At 29.7% G+C, this 23,692-nt stretch overlaps 1 protein-coding gene and 2 non-coding genes across 4 annotated transcripts in view; all 3 read left to right on the top strand.

The window, feature by feature from the left end:
- Positions 1-23,692, top strand: part of LOC130664414 (matrix metalloproteinase-2) — a 195,668-nt gene that overhangs the window by 126,018 nt on the left and 45,958 nt on the right. The window lies entirely within an intron of this gene.
- On the top strand, positions 16,010-16,091 carry Trnas-gcu (transfer RNA serine (anticodon GCU)). The gene has a single exon. It is a non-coding gene; the product is annotated as a tRNA-Ser (tRNA).
- Positions 16,545-16,626, top strand: Trnas-gcu (transfer RNA serine (anticodon GCU)). Its single transcript has one exon. It is a non-coding gene; the product is annotated as a tRNA-Ser (tRNA).

Consider the following 23,692-nt stretch of genomic DNA (forward strand, 5'->3'; position numbering starts at 1 on the left):
AATAACTGTAGATACCAATTTATCGATTCTTTTTCATATTAATTTTAATATACGAAATTACAAATTTTACTCTTCTATATGTATCAAATTTTAATATAAATAATACCCATTTTGTAATATATAATGATCCTGGTTTGATATAATTATACAAATATACTAATTTTAAGTCAAAAATAAACTACAAACTATTAAAATTTTGAGCATCATTTTTTTCCATGTATGTACTTATTTAAATAATAATTTCAGTTATACGCAATTTATTTTAAAATTACACAATTATACCCCCGCCAGTTCAATTGCCAATAATTTAATTAATTAATAAAAATACTGTCTAACTTTCGTGATCGCGTAAATAAAAATATTCACAAAGTAAAATATTTTCAACACCGAAAAATATTTTAACACCGGTAAAGAATATATCCTTCGGTGGTGTTATTTTAACCCGCTTTCAGTGTTGAAATTTAACACCGAAAATGTTGATACCTACACCGCCTGGACTTACCCCGGTTTTTTTAGTATTGGTAAATAGTTTAGTTGAAGCGCTAAATTACATAGCAAATTAACAAGGTTGCTCTTGATTGCTGACCAAGTGACGATGTCACGGATAATACACCAGAATGTCAGAGGCAACGAGAAGCAACCGCATTGCGTCCCTGACTGATATTAGGTGGTCTCTGATGACGTCACATTTCAAACGATTGAATATATATATCGTATCATAGTTATGTGATGCGTGTCTGCATCAAGTACTGAACTGAACCCTATCAATGTGTCAAAGCGATTGTGCTTTATAAATAAATATAACTACATATAAAAATATACAGTTCAAAGGGTAAAATGGTGTAGGATTGGCAATTGATCATCCAATAGATGAAACTGAAAATGAGAATCAAATTCGATTTCTCTCGGTTTCCCACTGATACTACAGTCCAATCAGATACTTCAATTTCCACTCGTATACTGCCAGTTCCATTAATTTTTTTTTTTTTTTTTCACTAAATTATATTAAACTCTCACAATAATTATGATGGAACGAAAAAAAGCATAATTTTTCTCAGTAATCTCTTGCTAGAATGAATAATGGAAATCCTTTGAAGTACTTGTTATATAGTACATTTAATAACTGAAGGAACTATATATTAATTAAGGCTTTATATTATATATCAAACGAGAAATTAATGACCCGTCAACATGTAATCCGCCTATTGAGTTTCATTCCTTTTGTGCATATATTAAAACTGGATGCCATTAAGGAAACAGTTTGTGTTGTTGTTATTATTCACGAGCTTTGTGATGCATTTATGTTTCCTGAAACAGTTGATGCGAGTTTTGTAGGACCAAAAGCGCGATCGATATTGAAATGCTTGTTATTTCACACTCATCATCATCGCAATGTGTGTGACAGTATTTTTTATCATTGTTATTATTATTATTATTATTTAATGTTTTTTGAGTCGCTATATAAAACGTTTATTTGAGAAACCCAGTAAGTCATGTTTTTAACGAAATTGGGTTTTTTGCATTTTTGGGTTCTTTGGATGCCCCTCCATAGAAATCAATCAAAATATGCATCAAATCAGCGATTAAAAAAAAATTAACGGGGTGACAGCAATTTCATTTAATTAAGAATCCCCATAAGTCAATGACTCACATAAACATATGCAGTTTTAGTTTTACAGAAATCATTTTTTTGTTTTTATTTAAAATTCGCGCTTTTTGGGAAATTGATTTCAAATGTTGTTTTATTGTTGACTGTTATATGACTAATTAAAATGTTTAATTTAATTATAATTTTTTGTAATTTCTGAGTTTCAGAGTTCAAATACATATTTAATACTTCATTTTATCAGAGTAATAAATGATTTGAGTGGAAACATTTAAAAAAAACAATGATTTTATAACTTTTTTTCCGTTTGGTTGAGAAACCCCATAAGTCAATCAACTTTAAATAATTTTTTTAAGTAGTTTCAGTTGAAAAATTAAATTCTTCTTGTTGGAATCTTTTTCAGCGACGCTAACATTATTGTATTCAATTATTTATTTATCATTTTAATCTCAAGTTCTTCCAAAAAAATGTTTTTTGTGTTTCCTGAAAAATTTTGTTTTCGTGACTTATGGGGTTTCTCAAATAAACGATTCATATAACATCGAGATCATTAGTGGCTAACGAAGAAAATATCAAAAATTCACTTTTGAATGCGCAAATATTTAAATATTTGAAAGTAAATTTTAATTTTCTAAAAAACAGTGAAAATTAGTTGCCGTAGTAATTTTTTTTTAACTCCCTGAAGTGTTTTACCCCTTTCATGGCGGCGTGTATTCGATGCACTCTATTCTAGTGTAATATTCTGATATGCTGTCACACTCGCTACTTGAATATGCGACATTATTTTTTGGCCACGCACGTTCTCAACACTTTTTTTCTCCTTGTAATTTTTTTCCTTGGTACTTGAGTCTGCATCCTCTTCATAGCCCACTTGAAAAAGCATAGATGTGGCGACTTTCACCCTTTTGAAATATAGAGAGGGTGGATGAAGTTTTGAGAAGAGAAAAAAATTCCAAAGAGGGTTCTTGCACTCTTTCTTTTTTTCACAATACACTACTTTAGGATTTTGCTAAATTACTTTCTTCAACTTGTTCAGTACTTGAAAGATCCTTGCGTATTTAAATAGCCGGTATAAATATTTATTAGTTGTCAAATTGTTTAAAATTTTGTCCGCGGTGTGGTGTAAAAGATTTGGTGTTAAAATTTTCATCACTGCTGATGTGAAAGTGGCACGACGCACGGTGTTAAACTTTTGAGTGTAAATTAGAACGGTCACACCACCAATGGTGTAAATGTACAAGTTCTTTATTTACACCTCTCGATTAATTCGACACTATACTGTAAAAAAAACGGAGTAATTCTAAGGGGTGTAGGTTTTAAAATTTTTGGTGTTAAATTTCAACGCCGAAAGCGGTGTTAAAATAACACCGCCGAAGGTGTAAATATTATTTATCGGTGTTAAAAAAAAATTTACACCGGTGTTATTTCATTTTAACACCGCGCGGTGTTGAATTAAGCCCATTTTTAACTCCGGTCTTTTTGTAGTGGAAGTATTCGATTTTTATTTCAAAAAAATCAACATCAATAATGATATAATTGTGATGCAACCTATTATCCGATAATTTTTTGCTACAGATTATATTTTCGGACAATATTTGAGGTAATAACACCGAATGGTGTAAAAGAAAACACTTATACGGTGTTAAAAGTAAACCGCTTAATATTTGACATTATGAAAATTTCACACCATGAATCAACACCGTGTAGTCCTCGGGTTCAGTGTTACACCAAAAAATTTTTATGGTGTATAGAATAAAAGATGTTACTATAAACATATTTTTTAATAACCATCATTAGAAAAATATTTCAAAATTTATTAACTTGTTTTTACTGATAAATTAAAAAGTAAGATATTGTAAGTCCCCTGGCATCTTAAAGCGTAATTCAGCTCGAAATAACCAAAGCATATACAAGAATAAGATTAATATTTTGAAACTTTCGGTTTATATTACGCCTTCCACAACAACGTGCTCTCTTACTTGCATAATATATAAACTCATTCCCCATCTTTTGAGAAAATCGAATGATATTTTCTCACTCCTTTGGGATTAGTTTCCCGAGAGCGAAAACTCGACCAACTTTCTTCGCTACAACTTTATACCAAAAGCTTTTCATCTCTCTTCATTTACTTTCATATTTCCAACGGACTGTGTAAAAGATATACTTTGATTACTTTAAAAGAATGATTTTTTTTTACATTATACTAAACATATTATTTTTGGATGATTATTCTTTATTTTTCTTAATAAATTTTTTCTTCCCTCGAGAAAAAAGCGTTAACTATTTTGAACTTTATAACGTGACACAGTTGAACTTTTTTAAAATAATTTTCAAATTTCTTAAAATACAAAGAAAGATACAATTGAATTAATGAAATTTAACTATAATTAAAAATTTTTCGATTCTTTAAGAAAAGTGATAAATTTTTCATCTTTTCTGTGCAAAATACGTTTGGAAAAATCTGATTTTGAACTATTGCACGCCTCATAAGCGAAGCGTTGAGGTAGTGCTCTATTCTCAATACGTCAAGGTCAAGCAATTTTCTGGCCTTAAGATGACTCTATTGCGTTGATATTTCATCGATATGATAATATGAGTACACGTATATCAAGAAAAGACTTGAGAAAACTTATTTTATGTTTTTTAAAGAACATTGGTTCTGCTACTTTAAAGAAAAAACGAGTTTGTAAAAAATTTTACTTGGACGTCCGGATGTCTGTATGTATCCACTTTTTTGGGATGTAGTCAGAATAACTGCCGAAAAAATTATCGTATCGAGAGCGGTTTTTTTTTATTTTGTTCAGAATTTTTTCAAGATTAACCCTTTCGATATTCACTATCGTAGTTTCTATCGTTTTTTTAATATTAAATTAAAAGTGATGACTGATAGCATTTTTGTATGCAAAATTCCGTGTATATTTTTTTCCACTGATGCTTCCTCTGACGGATATTTTTGCAAGCCTCATATATATAGATATATTCTGTTATGAGCCCTTTACCGGTGCTGCATCCAGGCGGCTTTTTTTTGCACAACTCTTTTTTACTTTCAATTTTTTTGACGTCAAATGTTGCAAAAACAGTAGCGTGATAGTAGCAAAAACATTTTTTTTTGTTTTAATCTATAATTGAGAGATACAAGTTATTTTGACTTCAAAATTAAATAAGCGTTATGAGGCGTGCACTTTTGGATTTTCCAAACTTTTTATTTCAGAACTTTTTTCAGCATCTTTTGAGTATTAAGTCAATCATTAATTTTTCCTTTGAATTTTCATTAGAAAACGTTCGAAAAAAGTTCGTCGCTGTGTTACGTTTTGAAGGTTAGAGTATTCCATGTTTTTTCGTCGACTTTTGTTTTCTACGGGTTGTAACTGAAAAAATTATGATCTAAAGTCCTTCCATCAAATAAGTCGCCTTCGGGGATTATCGGAAATTTTCGGCTTGCAATGTTAATGTATAGCAATGACATGAGATTAGACTTCTTTCTAATAGTAGGGGTAAAAATCGACGGCGACTTATTGTTTAGATGATTTAAAAAAAAAAATTATACTTTACAGTCATCAAAAAAATAATACAAATTATATTTTTCAAAAATAATTATAAACAAAACATAATGTAATTTTTATTAATTTGAAATTATTAAGTAAAATCGTAACCAAATTTAGATAAAAATTAACATCATTAAGTGATAAAAAGTTTCCTTTTTTCTACCAGCCGTTGCCAGTAAGCTTTTTTTTCTCCATTATATTCTAAATGTATTTATAAAATTTTAAACATAAAAAAAAAAAATTATAACGATGAAATAATTTTTTTTTGTAAATGTTATGATGATAAAACCGAAGTAAAATAAACTTTCTGTTTAATACGAGAAAAAAAATATTAATGAAGACTCTGAATTACTCGAGAAAATTAACCACGACATTAGTGGAAGCTTATTAAAGTCATTTCAAATATCGTTTCTAGTCACTCCGGACGACTCATTGCTCTATTAACCTACTTGACCTGTTTTAAATGTTCTTTTGTAAATATAATATCTCTTTAAGTATGAATTGAAACAAACAAGCTGACGAACTACTTTTTTATACCGAATCATATTATTCCACATTTATTCTGTATACTTCAAATTTAATCATTTTCCACTAAATTTTTTTTACTAGCCCTAAAACTTACTCAGTCTCAGCTGATTTACTGACGTAGAAATCATATTTAAAAAAGACACACATCTTTTAAAATACCAAATTTTGCTACATCCTACTTTGAGAAATCCTACATCGTAACAGCGATCAAGCTTTGGGAAGAAATACCAAGTGATATTGTGAATTCTAGTAGTTTAGAAGTCTTTAAAAGCAAAGTGTTTGATTATTTCTTAAATCTAGATAATTAGTCTGGACTTTATTCTGTTCAAGGTTGAGCCTCTTTATTACTGTCTTAAAATTATTAGTTGAATGTCAAGCTCTTGAAATCGATCAGAACTACTTTTTTAAGAGCTTAAAATTAAAATGAAATTAACTAGAAAACAATGCGGAATTTGAAAAAACTTTGTCGACTATAATTTGTAGAGAATAAAATTGTCAACAAAAAAGATTCTACAACATTTTATGATAAGTCTGATAGTTTCGCCGGAAAAGTGAAAAGATCTCCAACTTTACTTCGAGCTCTAATAACTTTCGAACAGATGAATTTATCAAAAAATGATAAGAGGCCTTTTTTGTAGAGCGTTCAATTTCCTACAAAAAATCAATTAGTCAATTCGATCTATTGATTTGTTCACGAGTTAAAACTACTCAAAGTTAAAAAAAAAAATTTCCCGTGTTATTTAAATGGGAAATCGAATTTTTTGATGAGCTAAGCCGCTATTGGACTTTAACCCTTGAGCCCAGCGGCATAATTTTTTATTTTCTATATACTACCCGATTTTCCGGTATAGCAGTAAAAAAAAATATAGCCTTAAAATGACATACCCTAATTTACACATTCAAATATTCTTAACTAGGACACAATTCGTACGGATTGAAAGACAATTTTTTAATTATTAAAACGAAGACAATTTCAAGTATTTTAACACCAAATCATTCACATCACATCGCGGACTCTAAATTTATTACAGTGCAGGCGCGCCATCTATCAATAACTTTTGAATGTACAAGTGAGTTGTGCAGGTTTGGATTTTCAAACTTTTTTTTTTGATCGAAAGAATAAATAATCTCTCATTGGGAATTGAATAATTAACTTGTTAATTATACTTTAATTTATTTCTTTCACTCAATTTATTACTATTCCCTTGCTAATAATTTACATTTACAGATAAAACTAATTTTTTTTTGTATATATTATTAGGCAGAATAATATAAAAATTAAAGTAAAAAAAAATCTATTAAATTACAATATTATTATTTTGAATATAAATTCTCTGTAGACATAAGATGAGTTGAGTAAGAAAATTTTATTTAACAGAAATATATTGAGTTAAATAAAATTTATTGATCAATTAAAGTTGGTAACATCATTTAAATATTGATGTAAACTGAAGGAAATAGTTAAGACGAAAGTTCCTTGAGTGTGGTGAGAAATTCTAGAAGAGGGATTTTCACGTTCGGACGCACTTGGATTTACGGCTAGGACTTGTCCGTTATTACCCTGGTTCGTAAGTCTAGGAGAACTGGAGAATGCATTATATTTCAAGGGTTTAGAAGGGATGAAGGAATTTATTATTATGCACCCAATGCTTTAGAGTTATTCCGAGAATCTTGCATACTGTTATGCTAGATAAATTTATTGCCTTTTTAGCAATGTATATATATCTATATATAAGGGAAGAGTGAGGCAAAATGGGCCCCTTAAGAAAAAAAGAGCTTGTATGTAATATAAATGTAAGCTCATTTTGGCCCACTCTCTCGTATATTAGGCTGCGTTAAAAAAATCGACTACTTTGTTTTTTCAAAAATTCTACAGAAAATACTGTTATAGTTTGAGCTCTTAATATTAATATTAACAACCGCCTCATTGCAATTTTCGATTTTGGATTTAAATAACATCGGAAAAATTTTTTTTAAAGAGAATTTTATCACTCAACAGCAAATCAGTGTATCGAAAAAATCAATAGACAATTTTGTTAAAAATTGAACGTTCTACGAAAAAAAAGTCTCTTTTTATGTTACACGCTGAAAAAAAAATGCTAACTATTATCATCTTGCAATAGGGAATGATAATCATCTGTATGTGATAATCATTATCATGCTTTTAAGTTAACTATTCGTTTCTCGTATAGTAATATTTACTATTGCTGATAGTAATTGTTACCATCTAGATAGTAATATTTCTTATGTTTGAAAAATTTTTTATTTTGCCTTCTAAGATAGTAATGATTATCATCACGGATAAGAATGGTTACTATCTAGATAAGAATGCTTACCATCTCCGATAGGAAAAGTTAACATAAAAGAATGAGAATCATTAAAATGTAAGGATGGGAATAATTGCTTCGTTAAGATGGCAAGTGTTACCACTTTTTTTTCAGCGTGTAAGATAAATTTAATTTTTCAAAATTTATTCAGAGTCAAAGTTGAATTTACAGTAAATTTTAGTATTATTTGATTTTTCAAACTTATTACCAAATATTATAGGACTTTTTTTGTAGATTATTTTATTTCCCACAAATTATTTATCACAATACTGCCGAAATTTTTGAAAGTTCTTATTTAATTTATATTATGAATTGAAAACAAATAATTTCTTGGAGCGAAAGAAAATTTCCTTAGAAGGAAATTCCTTAGAAAGTTTTTTTAGTCATAAAAAAATTTTTATTTTCAAATCACAGTGCAAAATATTTCTTGCAACAAGAAATATTTTTTTTTTTCTGTATACATCTTAAGCTGCAAAATTCACTGCTGAGAATTACAAAATATTTAGCATAATTCTTATTTGAAATTGTAATTCTTGCAGAATTTCCTCAAATGTTTCCGGCTTTCAATTCGAAGCTCCGCGTTACTATACAAAACTACATTATCCTGTTTTATTTTTTTCTTAAATTTATTCAAAATATTCTGTAGTTTTAATATTTATTTTGTTATACAAAAAAAGATAAACTGTTCTATATACAAGCATAGACATACATAAATAAATATATATTATATATATAGCTAGAATACTTCTTAATTGATTTTCTGTGGAAATATTAATTAAAATGTTAATGAATTTAATAATTTGAAATAAAAAAAGAGGAAATAATATGAGTGGAAAAAAAGTATAGGAAGCTTTGTCAATTAATTATAAAAGGATGGATTGTCCATCAGGAGTCAACCCAATTTCTATTTCGTAAGTTAATGAACGCGCGGCTAACTCTTAATAACCCAGCTTAATAGCCTTTCGCAGGTACTTTAATCCGATTTCTACATTTTCAGCGCGCTAGGGAAATTAATGTTATGAAGTAAAGGGGATAGTGAGCACAAGCGATTCAGTACAGTGTCACCCACATTAAAATTAATATTGTGACGTTAAAATAGCTATTGGCCAATGGGTAATTATTATAATTAATCTCATTTTTCTCTGTCACATTTATATTTATCATTATCACATTACGTGACCCTCTGTCCTATTTTAAATTTTCATCACCTTGTAATCCCTTTACTATGATTTTATACTCTCGTGCTATAGTTTTAAATTCCACTTATAGGGGAAAGGTGAACAAAACGGGTCCAGGCGGGCAAAATGGATCACTCCGAAAATGATTTTTTATTTCACTTACGACTCTGAGTCATTTTTAAACGATTTTGAGTGCACCAAAATTTTTTCTTTTTTTTTTCACTTAGATTAGATATAATAGTATATTGTGTGACAAGGGATGAAACAAGACGATTTCAGACTAGGGTGAAGTTAACTGCCCGAGCCGCGGGCGAGGGCTGACATCACCCGCAGTCTGAAATCGTGTTTTATCCTAAGTCACACACTATATTTTTCATGATTACCTGCATCGGAACTTGAAGATTCAGTGTCAGCAGCCAGTAAGAAACAAGTTAATTTCAAGCCGATGATAAGGAGAACTGTTGGAGAATGAGAAATATGTGATTTACAGTCACTTATTAAATTTAAATGTTCATTAAAACTGTCACTTAAAGAATGAAATGAGTAAACTGAAGTGACAAGTAAACAAATGATAGTAATAAGGCTGCAAATGAACATTAAATATATCTGACACCGGGCAGAAACAATTGTATTTCTTCCCAAGAGAAGAAACACACATGTTTCTGCCCGCTGTATAAATGTATTTTTGAATTACGAATTCGCTAGCAGTTGTTTGCAGCATCAGCTTGAAATTAGCTTGTTTCGACGGGCTGTAGAGACACTGAAACTTCATGTTTCGATGCTGGTATCATGAAAAGAATTTTATGTATCTCATGCCAAAGAATACGCCGCTAACTGGCTAAAGTCAGCCTCATAAAATTTTATATTAAAATACAGTCCTTTCTGATTGGTCAAAAGAGTGGTTTAATATATATTAAAACACTCATATTTATATTAAACCACTGAATTTTAGTGAAATGGGCGGAGTATATCCCTACCCAATAATTCAAGCCAATAACTTATCTATCACTTTTCTCTCTTATGACGTCACTTTGAAGTTAGCTGCCTTATTAACATGACCAAAATCTCTAGACTGCACATGCGCATTGAATTAATCAGCACACGCATGCGTAGATCACGGCAACGTCAGCTGAATTTTATAACCTTACATATTTTTATTAATTGATACGACATAACACCAAAGATGACTTTTTTTTATAGAGCTAAGTTTTTTTAAGTGAATTCTACTAAACAAAGTATTCAATTTCCGGAAGTATAAATCTTTTTTAATCATAATAAAGTAAATTATTTTCATAACTCTGACTGCATGGCGCTGACTAGACATTTAACAGCTTTTTTCTTCGTGCATTCATTACATAAACTAGAGTATACATCTAGTAACATCGAGTATAATACCAATTCCACATGATGCATAAGATACTATTATTATAATAATTTATTTTGAAGTAAAAAAAAAAAGAACTTGAAACTCATTAAAATTCTTAATTAATCACTTAATGGTAAATATTATTGTTATATCACAAACATTTGCATTGGCATTATCACAATTATTATTTGCTCAGTTTATCTCAAAAGATGTTCCTCTCTTTTACTTTTAGTTATCGCGATGCTGTCTCAGGGGAAAATTTTCTTCCCACGAGAGATAGAGATAAATTTCTCGTGTGCTCTAGGTCGTTTACTAACGTTCGTATAGAAGATCTAGTAGATGGCCTGTTTAGAGAAGACCCGTGAGCTTGTCCGGGTATCCTGAAGACTATAAGAATGATACGGAGGTAGTCAGTAGATAGAGAGGAAAGACGATGCAGTTGAGGAAGCTAGTGCAATAAAAATTTGCATAATCCTTCTGAACGTTATCACAATGGAAAGCTAAACCCAGAGAGAAAGAAAAATAGAATAAAGTGGGATAAAAAAATGTCGAAGAAAGTATAGTCGAAAGACTGAAAAATAATATGAATAAAAAAACATAAAAAAATATAATAAGTAGAAAATGAAGTTGGTGAAAAAAGTCTACTGGGTGCATACTAGAAAATTCATTACGATTCTCTTGAGAAAACTTTAATCCTTAAATGTAAATAAAAACAATAGATGAGTAGAGTCATAAACATGAAAGTTGGTTACCTAAAAATTTTAATTTTTAAGTTTAAAAATAAAATTGCACCATTCGAATGCTAAGCGGAGAAGCTGGGCTCTATACTGTCAACATATCGAAGTCATGCTGTTGCTTTTATTAAGTTGTAGAGAACGTATTACCATAAACCAAGTCCAATAAAAACATTTTATCGTTGTTGTGCAGCAGTCTGTGGTAAAAAAATTGTCTGTGAACAAGATATTTCGAAAACGGCTTGATTAAACGATCTAACTTTGTGACGAGCACGTAAAAAAATATACATAAGCAATGAGTGTGACGAGCGCATGGGCTGAGTAAGCGAGAAAGAGTACGCCAGGAGTGGGGGACATGTAGGAGAGAAGGGAGAATAGTTCGCGGTCGACCGCTAGGCGGCGCCGCGACGTCTGAATTTCTCCGAGCTGGTCTGTTGTGCTAGAAGTGTTATAAACGATTTCTCGGCACCGTTGTGAGAATCCAGCTCTCGGTCTGCGTATCACCGGACCGAGCTGTAAAACAAATAGAAGTACCAGGTATTGGCTCTTCTATATTTGAACCTCGTCGTTATTGCACGATTGTAGGTGGGTGTAAAAACCCTGTCGCGATAAGTGACGCAAAATCTAGGCCGATTTGCACGTAGAGGAGCGCATTACCTTCTCCGTGCAATCTAGGGCGAGACTCTGAAACTTGGGGTATTACCCTTGGAGGAGACGAGTCTCGGGTGTTTTATGCAACGCGGGCATCTCCCGGTTGGTAGTTGGGGTGGCGCGGAGGTAAAAAGCATCCGTAGAATCGGTACCGCGAGTAAATCTGTTACGAGGGTAATACATATGTGGGAATGAAACGCGTCTCGTCACACCGTATAATTTATATTTAAATATTATTTTAAGTATTTGTTTTGATAAAAATCGTAGTTTACCGAGTTTAAGAACATTGTAATAACGTATTGCTTCTGTTTATTAGTTAAGTATTGAGAATTTGTAATTCACCGAATGTTATAAATAAAATTGTACTTTATCCGAATAAATATGTTATTTAACTGTCGATCCGTCCGCATAATTATCTTATATTTAAGTAGAAATAAATAAGAAATTGCCTGAGTTACGCGACCCTCACCGAAACCCTGGAACCGGCGAGCTAATCTACATGAGGGGACTAATTATAAATATTAGTTTAGTTTTATAAACTTCCGTAACGTCACAACTTTTTTTCACTATCTTCGGAATCATGCAGAGTTAGATCCTATAGAAGACCACTTCTGTAGTCTTGTTCGTTATCTTTTTATAATAAATCATTGTTGTTAAAACCGGTGGCTTCATATGTAAATAAACACATACTGCAGCCATTTTTTATTGAATATTGTTTCTGTATTTTACCCAGCAGCGGCACTGACATGGCAATTCCTAAGGAAAAAGCGCGGCTGATTCAAATTTTTTCTTTCAAAACATATTTTTTTATATTTTATCATCAAGAAACATTCGTATTCTACGGAAAACATATTTTTAAGTTTCTTCAAAAGGAATACGAGTTCCAATAATTAATAAGAGTGATTTAGTTAATAAATGTATAACGTAAGCATTTAAGGTGTGCAGTTTTTAAATTTTCTAAATTTTTTGCACACCTCAAGCGCGAAGCACTGCAGTGCTTTATCGGCGCTTGATTTTTGTCAAACAAAATGGCTGACGGACTTAATTTTTTTTATTACTGTTAGTTTGGTGACTACAAGAACCCTATCGTTAATCACTATCCAATTTTTTTGGTTTAATTGTAATTAATAAAAACTTAAAAACTTGTAGTTCACGAAAAATTTAGCTGCCATTTTTGTTTTACTATTGTTATTATACATGTCTTTTTTTCTCTCCATCAACTGGCAGCAGCACCAGCGTAACAGTAGGATTGAAAAAAAGAGCGACATCTAAGACAAAAAGGCGGGATATTTAAAAAATAATTAATATTATAAAATAAAAAAAAAGTTATAAATAAAAATTATATAGCTTGTTACTTCTACAAATTATTAGAATTTGGAAAACCTCTTTATCTACGTGAGCTATTCATTGATGACAATGATATAAGAGGTTCTGAAAGACTATAGTCTTTTTAGTAGCTATAGCTATGATTATCTACTAAATCTAGATTTTAATTAACGAAATTTGTAACGGTGTATCGTTGAACTTAACATCTCTCATTATTTATTGTATTTTTGTCTGTATGACTGATTTAAATTGATAGTATTATTGTTGTTTGATCACTTCAAATTTTTTCTACTGCTGTAAGATCATCTATATGACTTCACCTTGCCATTTAGCCTGTGCCTTGCCATGAAAATTTAATAAATAAAAAAAAAGTAATGATTGAAAATAAAATGAGCGATTGAGGTGTGCACTTTTAGATTTTTCAAATTATTTTTTTGCTATAAATTTTGATAGCTATTAAGTTATTTCAAAGTTTTATATTTTTACATATTTAGTATAAAAATTACTTTATCGAATTTTCGTCATTTAAGTTTGTAAATTTAAAAAGTTATTCATGAGTTCAAGAAGTTTGATCGAGTTTCTATTATACCTATATTCAAGGTTATCAAAAGATAAACTTTGACATTATTATTTTAAAAATATTATTACAATTTATAATGGAATTATATATACATAAAATAAAAACATGGTAAGACAAAAAGTAAACAATTTTATATCCGTACTTTTGAAAAATGTCGTTTAACTTGCGGTTAAAATTTTTATCATAACAATAACGAATTATGTCGGTATGATAAATATTTACAATCGATGCATCCCTACGAATTACACATTTAAATACTAAAGCAAACGAAATTGTCATGTATTGTAAAACAGAACATTAATTAAACATCACAGTATTATAAATGTGATGGGATTATTTATTTGTCGGATAAAAATAATCGCTTAAATAATTAATATAAATTATCTTTCAATCCTCTAGTGTTTGTTTACATTTTTAAAAATATTTTTTAAAAAGCTATTAACGTATATATTTATGTACAGCTATAAAAACATAGCGGATAATAGAATTTTTTTTATTCGACGTTTCTTTAGATTGTTTTTCTTAAAGAATAACAACCAGAGTCAACTCAATTCGATGGAAGTAACCATTGTATCGGAAAAGAGAAATCGATCGTAACAGCTTACCATAAATTTTTTTTATATTTTTTTACGTTTCAACGAAAATATCCAATTTTATAAAGCTCGCTATTATTTGTGAGATATAAAGATTAAATAAATGCAATAAATAGAGAAGTAAATAAACAAAACTGTGGCGTTGAAAATTTTCTTTTAATCTCGAAAATATTTTCCATTGAAATTTATAAATTTCACACGGATAAGATTTTTTGACATTGTTTCGAAAATTAAAGAATAAATTTGAAAGACAATGCAATGTTATTAATTAAAAACAAATGTCATTGATTAGGACTTTTCGTTTTGATAAATACTCACACTGAAAAAGATATATCCGGGAATATATGCATACGTACAACAATACTAAAGATATAAGCCGAATATATACGATTTTGTCGGGATATATATTTTTTCGAGTGGGTAATTTTTTCCATTAAAAAAAACCAAATAATAATTTTTGTTTTTAGATTTACGTCGTAACTAATTTCCGTTTGTAAGGAATTAAAATTTTAAAGAAAATCGAGGGTAAAGTTTGGAAACAAACTTTAAATTAATAAAAGTTTTGAAAGTACTAATTATACGTTTTGTCAAATTGTTCATTAGAGTATTAAATTTTAAGACATGCTTCTTGCAGTGTGAAAAAAAACGGGGTAAGTTCAGGCGGTGTAGGTGTTAAATTTCAACACCGAAAGCGGTGTTAAAATAACACGGCCTCAGGTGTAAATATTCTTTACCGGTGTTAAAATATTTTTCGTTGTTGAAAATATTTTACTTTGGGAATACTTTTACTTACGCGATCACTACAGTTAGATAGTATTTTTATTAATTAATTCAGTTATTGGTTATTGAAATGCTGGGCGTAAAATTGTGTAATTTTGAAAAAAATTACGTATATCATAAATAATTATTTAAAGTACATAGCAAAATTGAAATTTCCTCCAGGTAATATTCATTAAATTTTTATATTTTTTTATATAAAATATTCTCTTAAAATGAATCAGTGAATATTCACTGCACGAATAGTCCCAAATATATCACTAATTCAATCAGTGATATACTTGGGACTGATTCACAGTGAATATTCACTGATTTGCAGAAATTTTTACTGATTCATTTTAAGAGAGTACATTTTTTTCTAATTTCTATACGTGGAATTTTTTTACACCGATTTAACACCCGCATTATCACACTGCCAAATGACACCCACCTACGCCGGTGTTATTTCATTTTAACACTGCTATTTTTACAGTGTATTAAGAAAAAATTTTACAAACTATTAACAAATTTACAATAAACAGCACTATAATTTTAATTCGGTACTAATTGACGCGTTTATTTACATTTCAAATATTTTTTTAAATAATTTTTCATATTAAATTTCTTTATGCATTATATTAATTTGGCGTAGGCTAAAAAACATACTTACCACTCTACTCATTCAGTCCAAGACTAAGACTTTTGTTCTGCTGCATACTCATATTTGACTATCCCCACTTGAAATCTTGTTTATACAGGTTTGATATTAATAAATTAAGAGTTGTGTTTTATCAAAAACCGAAGTGCCGGTTATCAACTGACGAGGTGGCCGAGTGGTTAAGGCGTTGGACTGCTAATCCAATGTGCTCTGCACGCGTGGGTTCGAATCCCATCCTCGTCGAAATCTTTTGTAAATTTAAACTAAAAATTTCATCATTTATTTTGCAACAGGGTGACCTGTCGTTCGATTACCAGGTCAGTCAAATTAAATTTCATGCCCTTTGTTTTACGCATCAACCCTTGCGACGACCGAATTTTAATTAGTTCACGCAACGATGGGGTAGAGGCCCAGTGCGTTTCGTCGCTAGACCCATTTCAATTAATTAAGTTCATCCTGCAAGTCGTGGCAGGCAGATGCCAAATTCGGTTTTCCTACTCTTATAGTTAAAATCTTACAAAGCCTCTAGCAATAGAGTACGACTTTTTGTGTATTGAGTGTTCCTGGCTCATGTAATAAATTTTGGGAATTCGTTGCTGCTAGAGTAGTCTCGTTATGAAATCTTGTTTCCACAGATTTGATATTCATGAAATAAGAAATGTGTTTTATCAAAAACAGATGTGCTGGTTATCATATGACGAGGTGGCCGAGTGGTTAAGGCGTTGGACTGCTAATCCAATGTGCTCTGCACGCGTGGGTTCGAATCCCATCCTCGTCGAAATCTTTTGTAAATTTAAACTAAAAAATTAAATCATTCATTATTTTTATACACAGAAAAAAAGGATTTCCTGGCTCAAGAAAATTTTTGTTTCCAATTCATAATGCAAAAAATTTTTTAGGGTAAGTAAAAATTTTCTTAAGGCGAGTAAAAATTTTTGTCACCAAGAAATCATTTTTTTCTGTGTAATTTAAAAAAATAAAAATAATTTAGTGATAAATGAAGCAAAAATTTTGACATAAATAAATAAAACAATAATATGACAAGCGAAAAGAATTATAGGTGATATGTAGAGATGAGAAGAAATTAAGATAACATAACATCGTGCTATCACTCATGAACTGTTTTACACGTGACCCCTTGTCATGTATTATCAGAGACCAGAGGGACGTTAAGAGTAAGGGCAGGTTAACCACCGTTGTGCAACGAGCCGTGAGAGCTACAGGGAGGTTGAAATGGTGGAAGCGGTTAGAGAGAAACTGAGCTACGAGCCGTGAGCTTCCTAAGCCGTTCAACCGAGAATCCTCGCGTCATTCGTCAACTCTCTCGGAGATCAGCTATGATAAATTTCACTCTTTGTAACGTGATCTAGAGTGATAACAAAAAAAAATTTTTTTTTTACCCTCACCTGGAGTTTTTGTTTATTTATTTTTTTTATTTCTACTAAATGTTATGAATAAACCACTGATTTTAACACTACACTGAAAAAATTGAGAGTGACTTCGAAGTGATGTCGACTTTATTTAAATCCGCAATCACTCCAATTTGGAGTTTTAATATCCAAATAATCTCTTTCAAGGAGTGAATTCCACTCCAAGGGGATCGAATAAACAGACAGTCATCTGATCTGCATTCACTCCGGATTTACTCTGCTAACTTTTTTAGTTTTATAAAACTTTTTATCAACTTTTTATCAACTTCAAGAAAAATTCAATAAAAAAATTTTTTTTTAATATTAATTATTTTTGTATACGGATCAGGACCTCACGGGATACATCAAAGAGCGAATTCTTGTGACTTATGACTACTGGACAAAATTTATTTTATACTTCTTTTAATTCAATCTGTCATTATTTCACAGCCATCCGAAATTTAAAACCAAATTTAATGCTGGTATTAATCACCACCTTTTAAAATTCGCTTTCCCAATTTTTTCTAAGTACGTACTGCCAAAAATTTATAAAAATCTCAAATCTGTTGACTAAAATTGTTATTATTATTCATTTTTTCGTCATAAAATTTTCGAAATGCCCCAGGTACTCGGGGTATTCATACATTTTATGAAATCCACGGATAAAATATTTTAATTCACTGACTGTTTGTAGTCGCGCGTCATTCTCTGGGTGTTCCGTCACACCCAATTGTTCTCTATAATGTTAATATTTAAAAATAGCATCATGATATTATATATTTGCAGTGGTATATTTAACAAATGGATTGTAAATAAAAATGACAGTTGTAAAATCGGATCCATTTAAAATAAGTGGTAAAAGGTAAATTCTGGTTGTCAGTTGACAGTTATCGTTGTCGTCGTCTATATCCATGGAAGTATGATAGTAAAGAAAGAGAAAAATAGGAATAACGTTTATATCCTGAAAAAGAGCTGGTCATTAAAGCGTTCTAGCACGCTCGGAAAGCCCTGTTTCCTCTTTTAACAATGTGATGACGGCTTTATTCTCGTTCTCTAGTATATTATCTGTCTTCCCGGTGTACTTCACCGCAAACCACTGTAAAGAGAACCCGAAATGAAGAGAAAGAGAAAAGTCACCCAAGAGACTACGACTTGATGCCTTTTTCCGTCGTGACAACTTTATATACCGTTTTCTTCATTTTATTACAATTTTTTTTATTATCATTTCTTTTTCATTATTCTTTTTTTTTTTGCATTCTCTGTCTCCAACAAATTTACTCAAAGCTACTCCATTTTTATAAATAAAAAAACTCTTTTATAAATCTAACGAATTAAATATTTAAATTCCTACTTGATACTTTAATCCATCATCTGTCTGGTATCCAATTTTGCGAGAGCTGATTTTTGAATTTCTTTTTTTTTAATTACTATAATTATTGTTTACAAAAAATAATTGATTTTTAATTATAAATTTCGAGTTTTGACAAATTTTATTCAAGTTAAAAACTATGAAATAGTGACAATTAATTACGATAATAAAATTCTGTGATTAGTTTTTGAAATGTGATTCAAAATATTCTTTTAATTTTAATTTATTTTTAAAACTATTGTTCGAACCCACACGTGTAAAATATATTGGTTACAAAAAAGTTCATAATAATGAACTTTCAAATTTTGGATAATTCTGAACTGAGTTGATAATTTTTTAAACTTGAGAAAAAATTCAAGAGTCAACATTTTTAAACTGAGTACTTTATAGGCAAATTTTATGGAATTATTTAGCAAAATTATTTTGATTTGATAAATTTGCTGGTTTTCAAAATAATAAAAATTTTTAACTCTTTTCAAAACTGTTTTAGAACGAGGTCAGGAAGTTCAAAATTTTTTTCACTCATGAGTTTTTTATAATCCTTAAGTTAGCAGACGATTAACAATTTTTGAATTTTTTTTTCAACACTTTAATTTAAAAAAACAAATAAACTAAAAATATACACATGTAGAGAATTAAAAAAACTACAGGTACAATTTTTTAAATAATTTTTTTTTTTATAATTTGTCTTGTTTAAACAAATAAAAAAAACTATTGGACGTCGGCTAATTTCAGTATCATAATTTTTTTGAAGTTTCAAAAATTATCAAAGTCCAAAATTGTCTCAAATTTGCAAGTTCATTTCCATGAACATTTTTGGAACATACGCGGGTCCAAAAAATAACTTATATTTAGTATTTTGACTTAAACTTTGGTCAAAAAGTCAAATTTGAATTATTTCTTGACTCGGGATTTTTTATAATCTTTTTTTCACGGGCAAAAACTCCAGTATAAAAAAAAAAATCGAAGATACTCGAGGGTAAAAAAACTGACTGATGTAAATTTTTTAATAGCATCAATGTAAGTTAAAGTGCTGCGTCGAGAAGATATTAAATGAAGAATGAGAACTACAAACAAAAGATGTGAACGAATCAGAATGAGAGTAAGAAGATAGACGCAGAAGATAAACAACTAAAGTAAGATAAAACAAACAAGACAAAACCTTATTCTCCAGATAGTCAAGAGCTTTTGGTTCAGAAGCTAACTGGAGTTTAAGCCAAATGCATATGGATGTTTCACAAAGTCCAGCTCAGTAATCCCGTTTCCAAGTTTCCGCTTTCATTGATTATTTTAAACAATCTATATTTCTAACTCATATAATATTTTATACGTCATTATATTTATAAAGATTTATTCAGCGATTGAGTTTGAAATTGTGATTGATATAAATACGAGCTGTCAATTTTAGTTATAGTGTTACGTCAAAATGACGTATGGAGATTAAGGTATGAGAGGCAAAAGCAAAATCCGGATATCTGTGATACATGAGTACACAAATGTGCCATTCTACAAACGATTCATCCATCGTAAATAATTTGAATATCCAACTAGCTGATAACTATTTAATATATATCTCTAAAGTAATTTCCGATTACTTTCACTTTTTTTCTCATTTTAAATCAGAAGACAATTAACAATTTTCAGATTTTTTTTTCAACAGATCAATTTCAAAAAAATAAAAATATGCAGGTGTAGAAAATTTAAAAATCTAGAAGTGCAATTTTTTGAAATATTTTTTTTTTAAATTTATCGTTTAAAAAAAACAAATTATTAGACGTCGGCTAACTTCAGTGTCATAATTTTTAAATATGTATTGACTTAAATATAAAAAAAGAAACGTTATCTAACAAAAATTAACATTTAATTAATTAAATTAGGATTAAGTAACACTTGTGTCAATCCAGGTGTGACGACTTGATAATTTAAATCTCGGGTCAGTAATATTAAAAAATAATTACATTGGGTGTAGACTAGGGACGAAGGATCAAGCCGTAAATACTTGAGATGACATATTTTACATATATCTTTGTCGTAATGAGATATCTGCTGTATGGACTAATTAATTCACGGTCATGTTGCTACTCACGGATTCTCTCGAGTGTTCGTGCAGCTCGCATATTATCATTGCAATAATGACGACAGGGATCTGGAGACACTTGTCTCGTGTACACTTTGGGTGATCAATTTCATGATAGTATACATTATTATCAGTAGTATGATAATTAACCTGACTTATCATACTGAGCATTGCTGATTACCAGACATTGAGATTTCGATAATAAAAATTTGTGAATCGTTCAAAAAGAGTTGGTCTCAGATGGTTGATAAAAATATCTCTATAATAATAAAATGTTAATATTTCTGAAGTAATTTTATACAAAATAAATATTGTACAACAAATATTTTTATTGAATTTTAAAATAGATTTTTAATAACGTAAATAAAACGAAAAGAAAAGGGAAATCAATCATCGAGTATAGAGTCACTATAAACTTGATAAGAGTCCATATTTTTTTACTATTTATTATTTTTTAGTTATTGATATCCATCTCAAAAAATTTTGTAACAATTTGGTGATAAAATATCTGAAGCAAAAACTTATTACTTTTGTACGATAAAATTACGATGTAATTGTTTTATAAAACAAGATAAGATAGTATTGTTAAATTACAAAACGTCTTAAAGTTATGATACTAAAATATATCTGATAAAATTGCAAATGAGAGTTTCATGAGAAATTCATAAAATGATATACGAATTCAAGTTTGCGTAATATTTTATAGTAAATAGGAATTTAACCTTTAGAAAAATATCTTACGCTGACTGTTGAAGAGTAATTTTAAAAATAATTTTCTGTTTTTGTTAATGAAATCCTTCAAGATAATTATTTAGTTGGTTCATTGACTCATTTTCATTGAATGCTAAATTATAAATAAATCTTAACTTAGAAGTGTAACTGCTGATAGTTATTTGAATAAGAATGAAACATTTAGTTGATTGAATTGTGATAAGACGGTGGCAGATGCAAGGTAATAATCTTTCCCAATTTCAAATTATTAAACGTCTTTAAAAAATAATAATCGAAAATCTCAACTACGGTCTGTTATTTAACTAGCGATTAAAGTTCAACGAGTAGATATTTTGTAAATAATCTCAAAATCCATACTATCTCTAAATACGTCTGTTAACTATTGGTATTTACTCCTCTCTATATTTTAATCGACCATCAACTTTCATCATTAATAAAAAACTTTTAAATTTGTTCTGTCGAAAATCCTGATATTTATTTTCCAAGCTATACATGTATGACATTAAAACCCGTGTTAAAAAAAGCTCTTGATTAATTCCTCAGGGATTCTTACATATGAAGCCTCAGCTCATGATATAATCATAAGCATTTATACAACTTTTTTCATCATCATTTTATAAGGGTAATTTGATGTTACCCTAGCATAGAGGATTCCCACAATTTACACACTGAAATTTTTTCGGAATAAACACAGATTAAATGAGAAGTGAATGCAAACTGAGTGTTATTTTATTTATTCAATCTCCTCAGAGTAAAGTTTACTCCGAGGAGAAGTTATATTCATATTATTTATAAAAGAAACTCCTCAGAGTGAAGTAACAACAGTAAAATTTACTAAGACTTTCCTTTTACAAATAATTTATTTATTATTTATCATAAAAAGTTTTTTTTTTTATTAAATATGTATTTATTTCAACATTAATTCCGTAATTAGAATCGATAAGGATTAAAATAAAATCCGCGTTCACTTCGAAATCACTACTGACTAAATATCACTATTTACTCTTTACACACAGTAATTTTTTTTTTTTTTCAGTCTCTAGAACTCCGGGTTAGAGTGAATGCTGATTAAAAAGTCACTTCTGATTTCTTATAGTGTAATAGATTTTTTTAATGGCGTGTCTACATCACCCGAGGTGCGAAAAAACGTAAAAAATTCAATTCCAATCAAGAAAATCTTTATAAATTTTCTAGAATTTTTTTTTAGTGATTCGTTAAATCAAAATAATTTATGAAAAATTTTGAAGATAAATTTGATTATTTAACAATAACCAGCGGAGGGGCAAAACGGGGTACTCAAGGATATGATTAGTTTTTGGGAACTTAAATACCTTTAATTTTTTTTTTAATGATGTTCAAAGTGAGTAGAAAAAATTTTTGCGGGCAAAAGGGGTGCCCCCTAAAAAAGGTAAAAAAAAAAAACAGAAATTAATAAATTTTCTTGAAAGTAATAATCATGAAGAAAAATTATATTTTACATAATTATTGGATGTAACAGAAGAAAAAAAAAATTTTTAATCGTTTTTATATTAAAACAAGTCATTAATATTTCTTGACTTACAGTTTCGATTTTTGAAAAAGTTTAAACAAAAAAAATCGGTCTATCGGTTGACCCTGCGGGCCAGCCCCAAATCTTCCTGCTGTTTTCGAGCTTCTTGAGCTCGAAAACATTATTGTGAATACATTTTCGAGCTCTTCGAGCACGAAAATACTTTTGTATGCCATTGTTTTCAAAAAAACCATTTTTTAGCATTTCTTTCTCCCACGATATCTCGCGAACGAATTAATCGATTTTGGTGGTTGAGGCGGCAATCGACGCATTTTATTAAGTTCTGGAGCTGATTAAATTTTGAAATTGATTATCTGGCCGTTTTTGAGAAATTTCAAAAAAACCAAAAAAAAATTTTTTTTGAATTCTTTCGTCAACGGTTTCTCTTGAACGAATGAACCGATTTTGATTTTTTTTGGTGGCAATCGACGCGGCTTATAAAGTTTTAGAGCTGACTAGATTTTGGAATCAATCCATCCAGCAAATTAAAAGTTATCCAAATAAAACATTTTTGAAAAAATTTTATTTTTGAAATATCTCCGAACGCACCCTACCGATTAAGCTCAAATTTTAACAGCTTCGAGATATCAACAAGCCGCGCCGAATGACACCGAGATCAAAATCGATTTATCCTTTCAAGAGTTATGAATATTTACACACATACATACACTCGGACATCAACGTGAAATTAGTCAGGATAGCTTCCTA

Source organism: Microplitis mediator, chromosome 3, assembly GCF_029852145.1.
Source record: "Microplitis mediator isolate UGA2020A chromosome 3, iyMicMedi2.1, whole genome shotgun sequence".
NCBI lineage: Eukaryota > Metazoa > Arthropoda > Insecta > Hymenoptera > Braconidae > Microplitis > Microplitis mediator.